The sequence below is a fragment of the Cryptotermes secundus genome, unplaced genomic scaffold (assembly GCF_002891405.2).
Source record: "Cryptotermes secundus unplaced genomic scaffold, Csec_1.0 scaffold31, whole genome shotgun sequence".
Lineage (NCBI taxonomy): Eukaryota > Metazoa > Arthropoda > Insecta > Blattodea > Kalotermitidae > Cryptotermes > Cryptotermes secundus.
In genome coordinates this window covers 754,107-767,645 of record NW_019743147.1, presented here as the reverse complement: position 1 = coordinate 767,645, position 13,539 = coordinate 754,107, and the positions used below count along the sequence as shown (strand labels likewise).

Genomic DNA, 13,539 nt, shown 5'->3' with positions numbered 1-13,539 from the left:
TGTGGAGCAATTGGTTGAATGAAGATTGGCAGGGGAAACCGAAGTATTCGGAGAAAAGCCGCCCCAGCGCCACTTTGTCCAACACAAATCCCACTTGACCAGACCCGGGATCAATTCAGGCCTCCACGACGGGACGCCAGCGACTAACCGCTTGAGCTATGGCGAGGCCAACCAAACATCTAACGAAGGCCCTGCCATAGCTCAAGCTGTTAGTCGCTGGCTTCCCACCGCGGCCGGTGGGAGCCAGAGCCCGGCTCTGGTCAAGTGCGATTTGTGGTGGACAAAGAGGCGCTGGGGCCGGTTTTCTCCGCATACTTCGGTTTCCTCTGTCAATCTTCATTTCACCAAATTCTCCATAATCATAATCACCCGAAGCAGGTACAATAGGCCAATTAGTGGCCGAAGTGCCGAGTGGACCCAGCTGGATTCCACCCTCCACCCCCCACTGTACGAATTAAAAAAATTAACGATTGCCCACAGTCAGTTACATAGCAAATAAGGAAACAATCAAGCCAAAACAAAGAAGAAACACACTGATTGACCAAATTCATGTCGTGTAGAAGACCAGCGGTTTTCACCAGAACTAAGATGTGTCGTCCCTGGACACCATCCTCAACCGAGGTCATCAAACTCGAGAGTTCGTGTCGAAGATCCAGTTTAATGATGCGTTGGATCTGAGGCCCTCCCAGCGGAGACTATGAAGAAGGTGACATGTAATCAGGTAGAATCCCATCGATGTTTCGGAGGAACGTTATATCTCCGTCTGTTAGGGTCGAAGATTAAGTCAGGCAATAAACTAGCAAGAAAATCTTCTTGTCCTTGTTGGTTGCTTCCATGAGTTATTCTTCGACACCGCAAATGTAAATAGCGCGTTTCTTCGAAACGGTGGTGATAATATTGCAGTGTCTAGACCAGTTGCTGGGTAACGGCATCGAAAAAACGAAAAGAAATCCACTGCTAGACAAAACAGTCTTAGTAAGGAAGTTTACGCAGCCGTTACTGAGTAACGCCTTCGTAAACAAACATGTCTCCACGGAAACAATTGGAGTACACTAATGAACGGCGTTTTCTGCGCGGTCTGCGCCGGGTTATTATGAGGAGGACAATTGGAGCAAGAGTTCAGAGATGTAAGAGAGTATGTGAAGAGAAGACTCAGTCGGTGTAGTTTAGCAAGGAAGTGAGTGCGGGAGCTGAAGAATCTCCATTTTTAGAAGTCGTTGCCAAGGAATGACTGGTGAAGACAAAGCAGACTGAAAAGATTTAGCGTGTACTGTAGTGTGTAAGATTTGAGCCTTTCACGGCGGTGACTATGAAGAAAGCAGTCTTCTGGGATTTGGCACCGTGTATATGTGGTGTTAACCGACGTTTCGGAGGAACGTATCGCCTCCATCTTCAGGGTAGAAGAAAAAATATAAGAAATCTGCAAGCGAAGAGACCGTGAGAACCGGTAAAAGCAGTCTGCCGCCAGCAGAACACAGATATTCAGAACTACCAACCATTGTTATACTGAAATAACTAACATCAACTAATCTATTTTGGCAGATAAGTGCGGTTGATTTAAGCTCCATACATAAAGCTGCCAGTCTGCTTTTACCGGTTCTCACGGTCTCTTGGCTTGCAGATTTCTTATATTTTTTCTTCTACCCTGAAGATGGAGGCGATACGTTCCTCCGAAACGTCGGTTAACACCACATATACACGGTGCCAAATCCCAGAAGACTGCTTTCTTCGTGTACTGTAGTGATCTGTAAAATTCGGAAATTAGCGAAAGAGCTATAGTTACTTGTAATTACGATCTGTAAGTGTTCAATGAATCCAATTACAGATCCAAATCCAGTCTATAATTAATCATACACGTTACAATATTACCTGTACCTGTGTGTTCCATATAAGCTACACACAGGGTGATTCTAAATTATTGTCGGGTATACGTTTATAGGTCACGGATAATTTAGGATCACCCTGTACTTTCCATGAAATTTATATACAGTATCTACTGTGCTGTCGATCTATGTGAGAATTTGAAATAGTACGATATGGAAAATATTAATAAAGCCTCAATTAATGCGTAAAGTTTGAAATAATGCGAGTCTGAAAAAATTCGGCATCCCCTTTACCTTACACCTATTCCTGTGAGAAAACTTGTCTTGAATTAGACGAGGACTTCGGTAACACATCCTCGCATACAATGCGACCTCACTGTATGTAATGTTTTATTGCACGATCCGTATTACACTCCCAGATTATGGCTAATATAAAACTTACTGCAATTTATTTATCTTCCTTTTTGGTGTTGTATTATTTATAAATCTTGAGCTGATGAATGAACAATATTCCTGCCGTAACTTGAAGTACATTCAGTTTGTTTGCTGCCAATCAGCGGGCAAATGAAACTTGTTTGCCTCTGTTGACGTCCTGCCCGTCCTGCCTATCCATCGTGTAACTGCACTGATTCACCGCTAGGTGAATACTGGACATACACGGCGGGTACTGAGGGCTCAATAAAGCAATTTGTGGGGGCGAGAAGTGCTTATAGATTTCTCATAATTCGCTGTAGGTGACAGCTTGTAGTCGGATCGGTGTTATTGGTAGGATCCGAAGATAACATTGCATTGATTACCCTCACATGTGCGCATGCTCATAACACAATTGCTTTATGAAATAATCGGTGTTTCACTGGCGAAATTGTATGAAAGTTCCATACTGACCACATTTCGGAGTAGTGTTCATCTTCAGGTTCTCACGCCAGCGACTAAGATCTTCTGGAATGCGACGCCGTGTAGGATGCTATAGGTTTACTGTTATTCCTCCGAAACGGAGGTAAGCTTACACCACACTACACGGCGTTACATCACAGATGATGTGTCATCAGTGTTCATATACTTAAGACCTCTAAGAATGTCAAGCCATAAACATTAGCATCCATTTTATTGTGGTGTGTAGTTTAACGGGGACCGCCTCTGTGGTCTAGTGGTCAGAGTTCCTGGCTACAGATCCCGAGGTCCGGGTTCGATTCCCGGCGCTACCAGATTTTCTGAGACGTAGTGGGTCTGGAACGGGGTCCACTCAGCCCCGTGAGGTTAACTGAGGAGCTATTTCAAAGAAATAGCGGCTCCGGTCTAGAAACTCGACATCAACGGCCGTGGAGATTCGTTACGCTGACCACGCGACATCCTCTATCCGCTAAAGTTGGCACTAGCTTTGCCGATAAGCGGCGGCTGCTCGGTCGGTATAGTTCGCTTGCGGACAACAGGCCACGGAGTGTGTTTGTTTGTGTTGTTTAACGACTGTCCGTATTGAGACTATATCGCCGGATGATAGAATGATCGATGGACGCTGAATTGGAAAGGATTTGGAAGGAAGCTGTCGTTGCCCGATTGAAGGGACTGAGGAAAACCACCACAAACTTCCGTCAGGATATCTGGTGTCCATGACGAGATTCGAACCGAGAATTTTCCGAATTCAAATCTAGTAATTTGCTGCTAGACCAGACTATTCAGTCGAATATCCATCATGCAAAACGATATTTTTATTTTTAGAATACATGTTCCTTATGTTATACAGTCATCATCATCATCATCATCATCATCTAGAAAATTACTGTCTTCTGGGACATGACGTCATGCAGTCATTAGGCACCAACGTTTCGGAGAGGTCATTGCAATGTATCTTCAAGAGAAGTTCTACGCTAAACACGGAGCAGCCAGGTTACTCCGAAACGTCTGTAAATACCCACAACACTACTTTATGGCATCACATTTCGCAAGACAGTAACCTTAAATGTCGGCCGCGCCATAGCTCAAGCGGTTAGTCGTTGGCTTCCCACTACGGCGGCCCGGCTTCGACTCCGGGTCTGGTAAAGTGGGATTTGTGGTGGACAAAGTGACGCTGGGGCAGGTTTTCTCTGAGTACTTCGGTTTCCCCTGCCAATCTTCATTCCATCAATTGCTCCACAATCACCCTCACCTATCATCTGGGACTGGTACAATAAGCCAGAAGTGGCCGCAGTACAAGGGACTTAGTCCCACCCCACTAGCAATAAAGAACCTTCATTGTCCCGATCTTGGGTACTTCAGATCTCGCATTTGTGTCCCTTTTCATTTTTGTCTCCAATCAAACATTAAGGAGATAAAAATATAGAAGAAACTTAATTGCTCCGGGATTCACACCCATAACTCTTCATAATTTTGGATACTTTCGACCAGCAATTTATGGTCTTTTATAATTTATCGACACTGATTTTCAGGCCTTAGTTATTTCAGGAAGCGACTTAAAAGATATTTGAGACGGACTGACGCTTGTAATTACCATATAAGTACAGCTGGTTTTGTTATCAGTTTAGGTAACTTTCAGCGCCAATATGTAGGATGCTGCATTTGAGTACGAAAGATAAGATTGGCTTAAGTGTGACGGTTATGATTTATTAGTCTATCAACCTTCTAATCCCTTGTCCTCGTTTAGGTAATCTACTGGGTAAAACAGTTTGCTGATGCTGCATTTGATGGTTTCTCACTTTGATGTAGAGCGGAGGGGGAGGTTGTAGTTATTCGAAAGAAATGTAGAGGAAAGGTTTTGGAGTAAAAGGGATGATTCGGGACCATAATGTAAAGAACTATAGGAGGAGGAACGCCACAGTTCGTACATTCTAGTGAATTCTGATGATATATTATGGATTACAGAGTTCCTGGACTTTGTCCTTCGTTTTTTTTCTGTGGCGCTACAGCCCCAATTTGGGCCTAGGTCTACCTCTATGAAACTCTCCGTTTCACTTCGGTTTACTAGATCTTACACATACGGTAGGACTCCTTGGGCGAGTGATCAGCTCGTCGCAAGGCCTCTGCCTGTAGACAAACACAGAAAAACACAACAAACATCCATGCCCTCAGTGGGATTCGAACCCACGATCCCGGCTTCCGAGCGAGCGAAGACAGTGCATGCCTTAGACCGCTCGGCTACCGTGACCGGCTTGTCCTTCGTTTAGTAATCCGAAATATCACGTAGTTTCGGAAACTAATTGTATTTACGTTCACTGGTGAGATGGTGTAGAGATATCTGGTAAATAGGAAAGGGCTACCTCTTCTTACAACCGATCACAGTGGCCGCGCGGTCTAAGTCATGAATTTTCTTCGCCCGCTCGAATAGTGGGATCGTGGGTTCGAATCCCATTCAAGGCGTGGATGTCTGTGTGCGTTTATTCTGTGTGTAGGTAGCGGCCTTGCGATGGGCTGATCCTCCGTCCGAGGAGTCCTACCGACTGTGTATAGGATCAAGAAACTGAAAAAGCGGCCTAAGTCCAGCAAAGGGCTGTAGAGCCATAGATAGGTAGGCAGGTAGGTTGGTTGGTAGGTAAGTATCTCTTTGCACAAGTTTCCTGTAACTGGAATAAATTATTTGTAACAAAAACAGAGTACGTGCTTCCCCGCGTTTCCGTCTGAGGATGGAAACAGGTTCAGTTTCCAAAACGTTGTATTCATTCAGAATATTGGAAGATATAAGAAGTCAAAAAATCGTTTATTCTTTCTCTCCACATCATCAGTGGTATCAAAAATAAAATCTGAATAGATGTGATATGCATGTAGCATTATTGGAGAAAGCAGGAAGTGCATTCGGAAATTTTGTTGGAAACTTCATAAGGAGGAAACTAAATAAGAGACTTATGCGTTGGTATAGGATAGATTCTCTGGTATTTTATATGTTCACTCTATTGAATCACTTCGGGATAGGTTCACTGACTAGGTTTTTTTGACTTTGATGGATCGTCGGATTTCACTACAATGAAGAAATTGTCGTGATCCTGGAGCCATTTTGTGGAGTCTGATGAGGATATTTTCTCTTTGGACATCATACACTATCTGCACTGACGTTTCGAAAGCTTGCTTTGTCTCTGTCTTAAAGAAGAAAAAATTTACGCTTGTCACAACAGTCTCAATACATTCTCCTCGATCCCAGAGAGTGCAAGATATTTCTCTCCCCACAGCGTCCTGATCGTCTCTGAGGCCCAACCAGTAGGATCATTTGTAATCAAGCAGTATTTTACAGATTGAAATTTATAAATAAATTTGTAAATATAAATATATATTTATAAATAAATCATATGTTGTGAGGACGACTAACCTTAATCATTAATGTTTGTGACACACAACAGGATGTATACCATGCAGATAAGATATTGTGACATGTCCGCTGAAACTCAGAATAGTTCAATCGGCAGAGACGGCCGTTTCTAAGCAATAACTCAGTAAACACCTTGTCACTGCAACAGTGGTGACATTACGCAACAATAGGAGAGCTGCGGGAAGTGGTGTTACCATGTGTTCTGACTCCAGGCGGATAGTGCCCCTACAATGGAACGTGATACCACATCAACAGAGGAACGGTGTTTTCTGTTGGGTCCGTGCAGAGACTGTATCTGGAGAATCAAAAGAGAAGCCAATCAGGAGTGCCGCGTGGAGGCGAGTTCGCCTGCGAGTCGTAGGAGACGACGATAAGGAAACTCAGTACCTGGAGATATAACCGGGCTACCCTTTTCCTGGGGGATATAAATGCGGGGACCTGTTCCAGCAGGTTGGGGAGTCTCTAATCTGAGACAGCAAAATATGGCCACGAGTCCCGTGGGACTCCGACCCGAGAATGACTGCGCTGGAGAGGATCAGCGGCAATTATAAACGACGCCATGTCGTCAGACAGGACGCCCCAAATAAAAAAACCCTCAACTGTCTGACAATAATAAAAATCTGGCCTTTGGCCCTATGTAAAGCTTGACACCAAGACAGACTAACCGACTGAGCATCGGTCGAAACTTAACTTTGACCTGACTCTAAGCTAGTCATTCCGAGTCGAAAGTCTAGAGAGAAAGTTAGAGAGAGTCTGAAGCCAGACAGACCAGTTCGAGCCTGAGGCTGTTGTGAGAGTCGCCCCGGGTGGAGATGTGAAGGCGGAGGAGCCACTAGTGTTGCTAAGTCGTTGCGTGGCAACGCCAACCTAGTTTTCAGATAGTCTCCTGCCAGTAAGGACGTGAACACGGAAACTACGTCGTTGGAAGCCGTTACCAGACATCAGACGACGATACAGCAGACTGCTTGCTGTAGAGAAATGTAGAGCGTGTGAATCAGCGATAGAACTACAGTTACTTGTAGTTCCGATCTGTAAGTGTCAAATAAATCTAGGAGTTATTCCAGAACATGTTTATCGTCATTCAATGATGTGATAATATTTTTCATATTTCTCTTCAGCTTTTGTTCGAAATATGTTTCGTTCCGTTAAATATTTAGCGAGTTCTCGAGATACCCATGTAGACCTTAATGTAAAATGTCCGTTTATTATCTGATTGTAACCAAAATTGAAATATGTCTACATATTTCAGCAAAATTTTCTAATATGTGCCACGAAGATCCGTTCAATGATTCTGAAGTTGTTTTTTTTATTCGCTTAGGGGGGGGATGGAGTTCAACTGGGTCCACTCGGCACGGCGGCCACTGATTAGCCTATTGTAGCCTGCCCCGGGTGATTATGATGATGGAGAATTTGGCGGAATGAAAACTGGCAGGGGAAACGGAAGTACTCGGAGAAAACCCGTCCCAGTGCCACTTTGACCACCACAAATCCCACTTGACCAGACCCGGGATCGAACCCGAGCCGCCGTGGTGGAAAGCCAGCGACTAACTGCTTGAGCTATGGCGCGGCCTTTCTGAAGTTGTTACATACCGATATACAGACAGATATGATAAAGCTATTTAGATCACTTTTGAAACACTTTTTTCCTCTACGAACTCGCTAACGCGGGTTCAATTCCCGATGATGCCATTGGATTTTTTTCAGTTGACCTAATCCTTCCAGCCGCACTAGGCCCTGGGGTTTACTCAGCCTCTAACAGAAATGAGTACCAGGAATTAATTAAATAATTTTCCTGGGGAGTAAAGCTCGGCCGGCCCGTAGGGCTGACAACCTTACCGCCATCTTTGAGCCGATTGCCTAGACAATGTGGGACCCTCAACGTCTCACAACCATATGGGCCTTCACGGACTGGTACGGGGATAGCTTTACTTTACTTTTCTTTTCTTTTTTCTCGCTAAAAATGCAAGTACTACTGTAGGTTATTGATTGATTGTATTTGGCAGTGAATATGTTTCGGCCCGCCTATGGGGCCAGATACGTCTCAGGTTATTAAACTGACTAATATGGAGCTACAATAATAATAATGATCAAAACAACGAAAGTGAACTATACCGACCGAGCGACCGCCGCTTGTCGGCGAAATTAATGCCAACTTTAGAGGATAGAGGGTGTTACGTGGTCAGTGCAACGGATCCACAAGGCCGTTAATTTCGGATTTCTAGACCGGAGCCGCTACTGTTCCATTCAAGTAACTCCTCAAGTACCCTCACGAGGCTGACTGGACCCCGTTTCAGACCCACTACTGTTCAGAAAATCTAGTAGCGCCGGGAATCGAACCAGGACCTCTGGATCTGTAGCCAGGAACTCTGAGCACTAGACCACAGAGGCGGTCTAATAATAATGATTATAACCTTTAAATCTAAAATTATTTAATATTAAAAAAAATTAAAGAATTTTAAATTTAAATTCTAGTAAATTTTAAAAGTAAAAAATTCTTGCAACTTCGCGACATTTTTATGTATTTCATGATTGTGTATACTAATATGGATCCATATTATGTCAGTTCGATAACAAGAGATGTGTATGATGCAACTGCCTGAAGATGTGCCTGATACACAACAGGATGTAAGCAGTGAAGATTGTGTAGACCAACATTATTACTTATCACCAAGACAATTAGGGGAGAAAGATTCTAACCGAGCACCTCATAAACACAAATCAAGAGCTCTTTTTTTTTTAGATCAACCTGTTCGGTTGCCCAAATTTCAATCCCTTATACGCTTCTGGCTCAGGTATGAATGTACTCGTATGAATGAATGTATAAGGGGTGGGCTTTCTCGGCCCTTGCACCCGCGACTTACAGTGATCTATTGTGCTTCCCCTTTTGATTATCGCCTCAGCAATCCCGCACTTCGAATGAAGCGCAGGATTTTGTACGTGGGGGCGTCGAAATAGTCACTTGGTTCCATAAAGTATTGACCCAAGTGACGCAATCTTAGATAAGCTAAGGCCTCACATTCGCACAGGATATGTGTGACCGTTTCATTTTCTTCTTGACACCTCTCACAAGTGGGACTATCACTTAGTCCCAGTTTGAAGAGGTGTCCTTTGAGGTGACAATGTCCTGTAAGTAGTCCTACCACCCATCGTAGCTGTTTCCTGTTTAACTTCAACAGTTCCTTCGCTCTTTTAGTAGAGGGTCCTCGTATGAGTCCCGTTGCTTGCCTGAGTCCAGTCAAGGATCCCCAGTATTTCTTGTGCTTCATATTTGTCCAGTCCCCGATTGGCTTTCTGGCGACTCCTATAGAGATGCCACAGGCTGGTTCAGGTCCTATGAACGGATGGTCAGCTCCAGTCTTTCTGGTTCAGGTAAATGTAACATATTTGTTCTGTAATGATGTCACAGCACCGCTCGAGACAAAAGAGACGACGAGTTAGCCAGCTGGCTCCGTTCCGGTAAAATGATATTTTAATATTAATAACGGCCATATGTCCACAGATTTTTACATTACACGAGACAGGTGTTGATCTTGTGTTATTATTGCTCCGTTTACTGCCATGAAGGCCAGTAATTGCCAATTAAAATTCTTGTTTAACAAGTACGATATGCTGATATCGAGATTGTTGCCATAGTGACGGGAACGTATTAACGTCACGAGAAGCAGTGTTGCTCGTGGCTGCATTTGAGCTGCATAAGCTTCACGATGAGATCTGAAAAAGATCAATGATTTTATACGATGACAAACTTAATCGTTTGATGGTGATGATTTGTAAGTCCGTCCCTCTGTTGTCCTACTCCGTCGTTGAACTACACAATTATAATGGGCTAAGGAAGTGGTTCTGAAACTGTGGGGCGCGACCCCCAAGGGGGGCGCGAAGGCCTTGAAAGGGGGGGGGCAGCATACTTTCCTACAGACAAAAATTAAAACTGCCCTAAATCAATTAGAAAAGTAACAAAAAGTAAGAATACATATAGAAAAACTTTTGATGAGTACAGGCTTTAATTATCATGAATTTCAAAATAACTAATAATTATTCTCTTTGCCGGAAATTATAAAACGCGTATGCCAGAGACAGCGTTGATGGTTCGGCAGCAGCCGCATCCTCTGAAATCCTCTGAAGTCTAGACTTTTTAAAATGCTGTGTGAGGAAATGGGTGCCGAACACACTGCTCTGTTGTTTTTTAGTAATGCTCGATGGCTTTCAAGAGGCAAGGTATTAAAAAGAATGTTTCAGCTGAGGCATGAGGTGTTCTGTTTTTTAAATAGGGAAAATCACTCACTGGCAGACAGTTTCAGCAACAAGGATTTTTTTATTGAAAATGGCTCACCTCACAGATATATTTGAGAAACTAAATATCCTCAACACTTCACTTCAAGGGAATGAGGCAACTGTACTTTCTTGGAATGACAAAGTGAAGACATTCATGAGAAAATTAGAGCTCTGGAGAAACAGTATGGAAAGTGACACGCTAGACATGTTCCCTACTCTGGTGTCAATGGTACAAGACACTGATAATCCAGTGCTTCCAATGGACATAAAAAGCTGCCTACTTGATCATCTCATAATGTTGACAGTTCATTTCGAAAAAATACTTTTGCAATGATTTTGATAAATTTAATTGGATTAAAAATCCATTCGAAAATGCTCCTGGGCCATCATCTCTGAAGGTAAATGAGCAAGAACAACTCATCGATCTCACTAGTGATACTTCACTAAAAGGTAAATTTAAGGAATTGTCTTTGTTGGAGTTCTGGATACACATTGGCATGGAATTCCAAACTTTGAGCCGAAAAGCATTGAAAATCTTGATTCCTTTCGCAATAACTTACTTATGCGAGACAGGCTTTTCTGCTTTGGCAGCTATAAAGTCAAAGTATCGTTCAAGGCTAAATATTGCTAAAGAAGTTAGAGTGGCCATTTCTGATATTACGCCACGTTTTGATAAACTTTGTTCTCAAATGCAGGCCCATCCATCACACTGAACTTTGACTGTCTGCCAGTGAGTGATTTTCCCCATTAAAAAACAGAATACCTCATGCCTCAGCTTAAACATTGTCTTTAATACCCTGTCTCTTGAAAGCCATCGAGCATCACTAAAAAACAACAGAGCAGTGTGTTCGGCACCAATTTCCTCACACAGCATTTTAAAAAGTCTAGACTTCAGAGGATTTCAGAGGATGCGGCTGCTACCGAACTACCAAGGCTGTCTCTGACATATGCGTTTTATAATTGCCGGTAAAGAGAATAATTATTAGTTATTTTGAAATTCATGATAATTAAAGCCTGTACTCATCAAAAGTTTTTCTATATGGATTTTTATTTTTTGTTGCTTTTCTAATTAATTTAGGCAGTTTTAATTTTTATCTGTAGGAAAGTATGCTGCGACCACCCTTTCAAGCCCTCCCCCCTGTGGGTCGCGCCCCACAGTTTGAGAACCACTGGCTTACCTGGACGCTGTGTGAGTGCGGGTACACTCGTGCGAAATTACGGTACAACAAACATAATCCCTACTCAGAAAGACAAAGCCCTCTTGTCGTCAAAGAGGTGGCCCCATTTTCGAACACGTAAATGGAAGGTACATAAATTTGGCCATGAGACCAGAATGGACCAGAAGCCAAGAATAACTGCGCTGGTGAGGGCCAACAGCAATTTACTGCAATGCTTTCTTGTCACGTGGTTCTACAAAGAACAATCGGGGATTCACGCTAGATGATACTTTATCATGAATAAAGTAAAAACAGTGGGGGATCTATTTAACATGATATCTGTTCGCCTCAGAAACACACGTGCGGCTCCGAATGGGCTCTGCAATAACCAGCTGTAGTATGTCGTAACAAGGAAGTTGCTTGTTTTAATAGCAGGTAGGTACAACAGGCTTATATGTCTGCGTGTCATGTACGACGTATCAGGTAATTAGTAATTTGGAAGTCACGGATTCTTTTATTATGGAAGTCCTGATGTAACGAACTTTAATTTTGCAACGGTAGCGGTAGCATAGTGGTTGAGGAGCTATGCTACAAGCCAGAAGGTCGCGGGTTCAAGTCCCGATGAGCTCATTGGATTTTTTCAGTTGACCTAATCCTTCCAGGCGCACTAGACTCTGGGGTTTACTCAGCCTCTAACAGAAATGAGTACCAATAATTAATTAAATAATTTTCCTGGGGAGCGGCCGGCGCGTAGGGCTGACAACCTTACCGCCATCTGTGAGCCGATTGTCTAGATATTGTGGGAACCTCAACATCTCACGGCCTGGTACAGGGATAGCTTTACTTTTTTTAAGTGTGTTTCATCTCTGGGATGTACTGCCAAAGTTCTGAGCCGTAGAATTTGTGGCATTCTTATATACAGAATGATTCATTTTATATACAGGATAATTCACGAAGCGTCTGCCACATTTCATATGTGCATTGATTACGTGATTCTGAGTAAGAAAATTGTCATTAGCATGGATCAGTAGTTTGAAAGTAAGGTGATAGTCTTGATAGAAAGAAGAGGATTTAATGAAAAATGTTCACAATAAACTTAATGCAAAACTACAATTTTATTAAAACTGGAACAAGCTACAAGAACAGCCGATAGTGATCGCCTGCGACTTGAATTCATTTGACCTCAGAATTATCTTGTGAATTTCAGTCATACGCGCCTGTTACAAACGGTTATCTTTATCGGCTTTGTACTTTTCTGTATTTGTAACTAACTCCTTGTTGATATAGCATATAGATTATCGTTCACTATTTTGTATTTAGCACTGTAGCAGGTGGGAAAAAGCCAGTCTTCATGCGTTTGGTCTTGTTGGTACCCGGAAGTTCCGGCAAACCGCTTCCTCTTGCAACTGCATTTCCTAAACGCACTTCGATCCCTCGTAGAGTTTGAAATACTCTGAAAGTAAAACAACAAAAGCATGTGACTATTTGATATTTTCTTGTTTATTTGACATTGGCAACATCTAGACTATACAGAGTGTCCACGAGGAAATGACAGCTTTTTGGGAGGTCACAGTATCGGTCATTATAAGCAAAAAAGCGTATAAGTGAATTTGTCAAATTCCGAACGGTTTCTGAGATAGAGCTATTTCACTGTACAGTTCCAGAATTGTTGTTAAGAAAGATATATTACGTACTGTTTCTAATGCCGGTATTTATTGTTCAAGTGACAAAGTTGGTACAGTTTACCTAGTATAATACATTTTTAAGGTCTTTCATTCTGGTCCGTCACACTAACCAATTAACAATCAAGTTCCTTCCGTCAAATGTGACACTTTTTTAAGTTTTCCACCTCGTCACCACCTGCCTTACATGTTTCGGCTCACCACGGAGCCATCATCAGAGGCATTTATAGTAGAAAAAGAAATCACCAACACACAAAACTTCACTTTGTCCAAGATAGCCACGTTCCAGTTAATTAAAATAATTACAAATAGTT

The 13,539-nt window shown here is 42.8% G+C and overlaps 1 long non-coding RNA gene across 1 annotated transcript in view; it reads right to left on the bottom strand.

The window, feature by feature from the left end:
* Nucleotides 1-12,641: 12,641 nt before the first annotated feature.
* The window catches only part of LOC111873721, a 9,217-nt gene continuing 8,319 nt past the window's right edge, over nucleotides 12,642-13,539 (bottom strand). The window contains exon 3 of the long non-coding RNA XR_002844419.2: nucleotides 12,642-12,996. This is a non-coding gene — a long non-coding RNA (uncharacterized LOC111873721). The remainder of the gene's footprint in view (nucleotides 12,997-13,539) is intronic.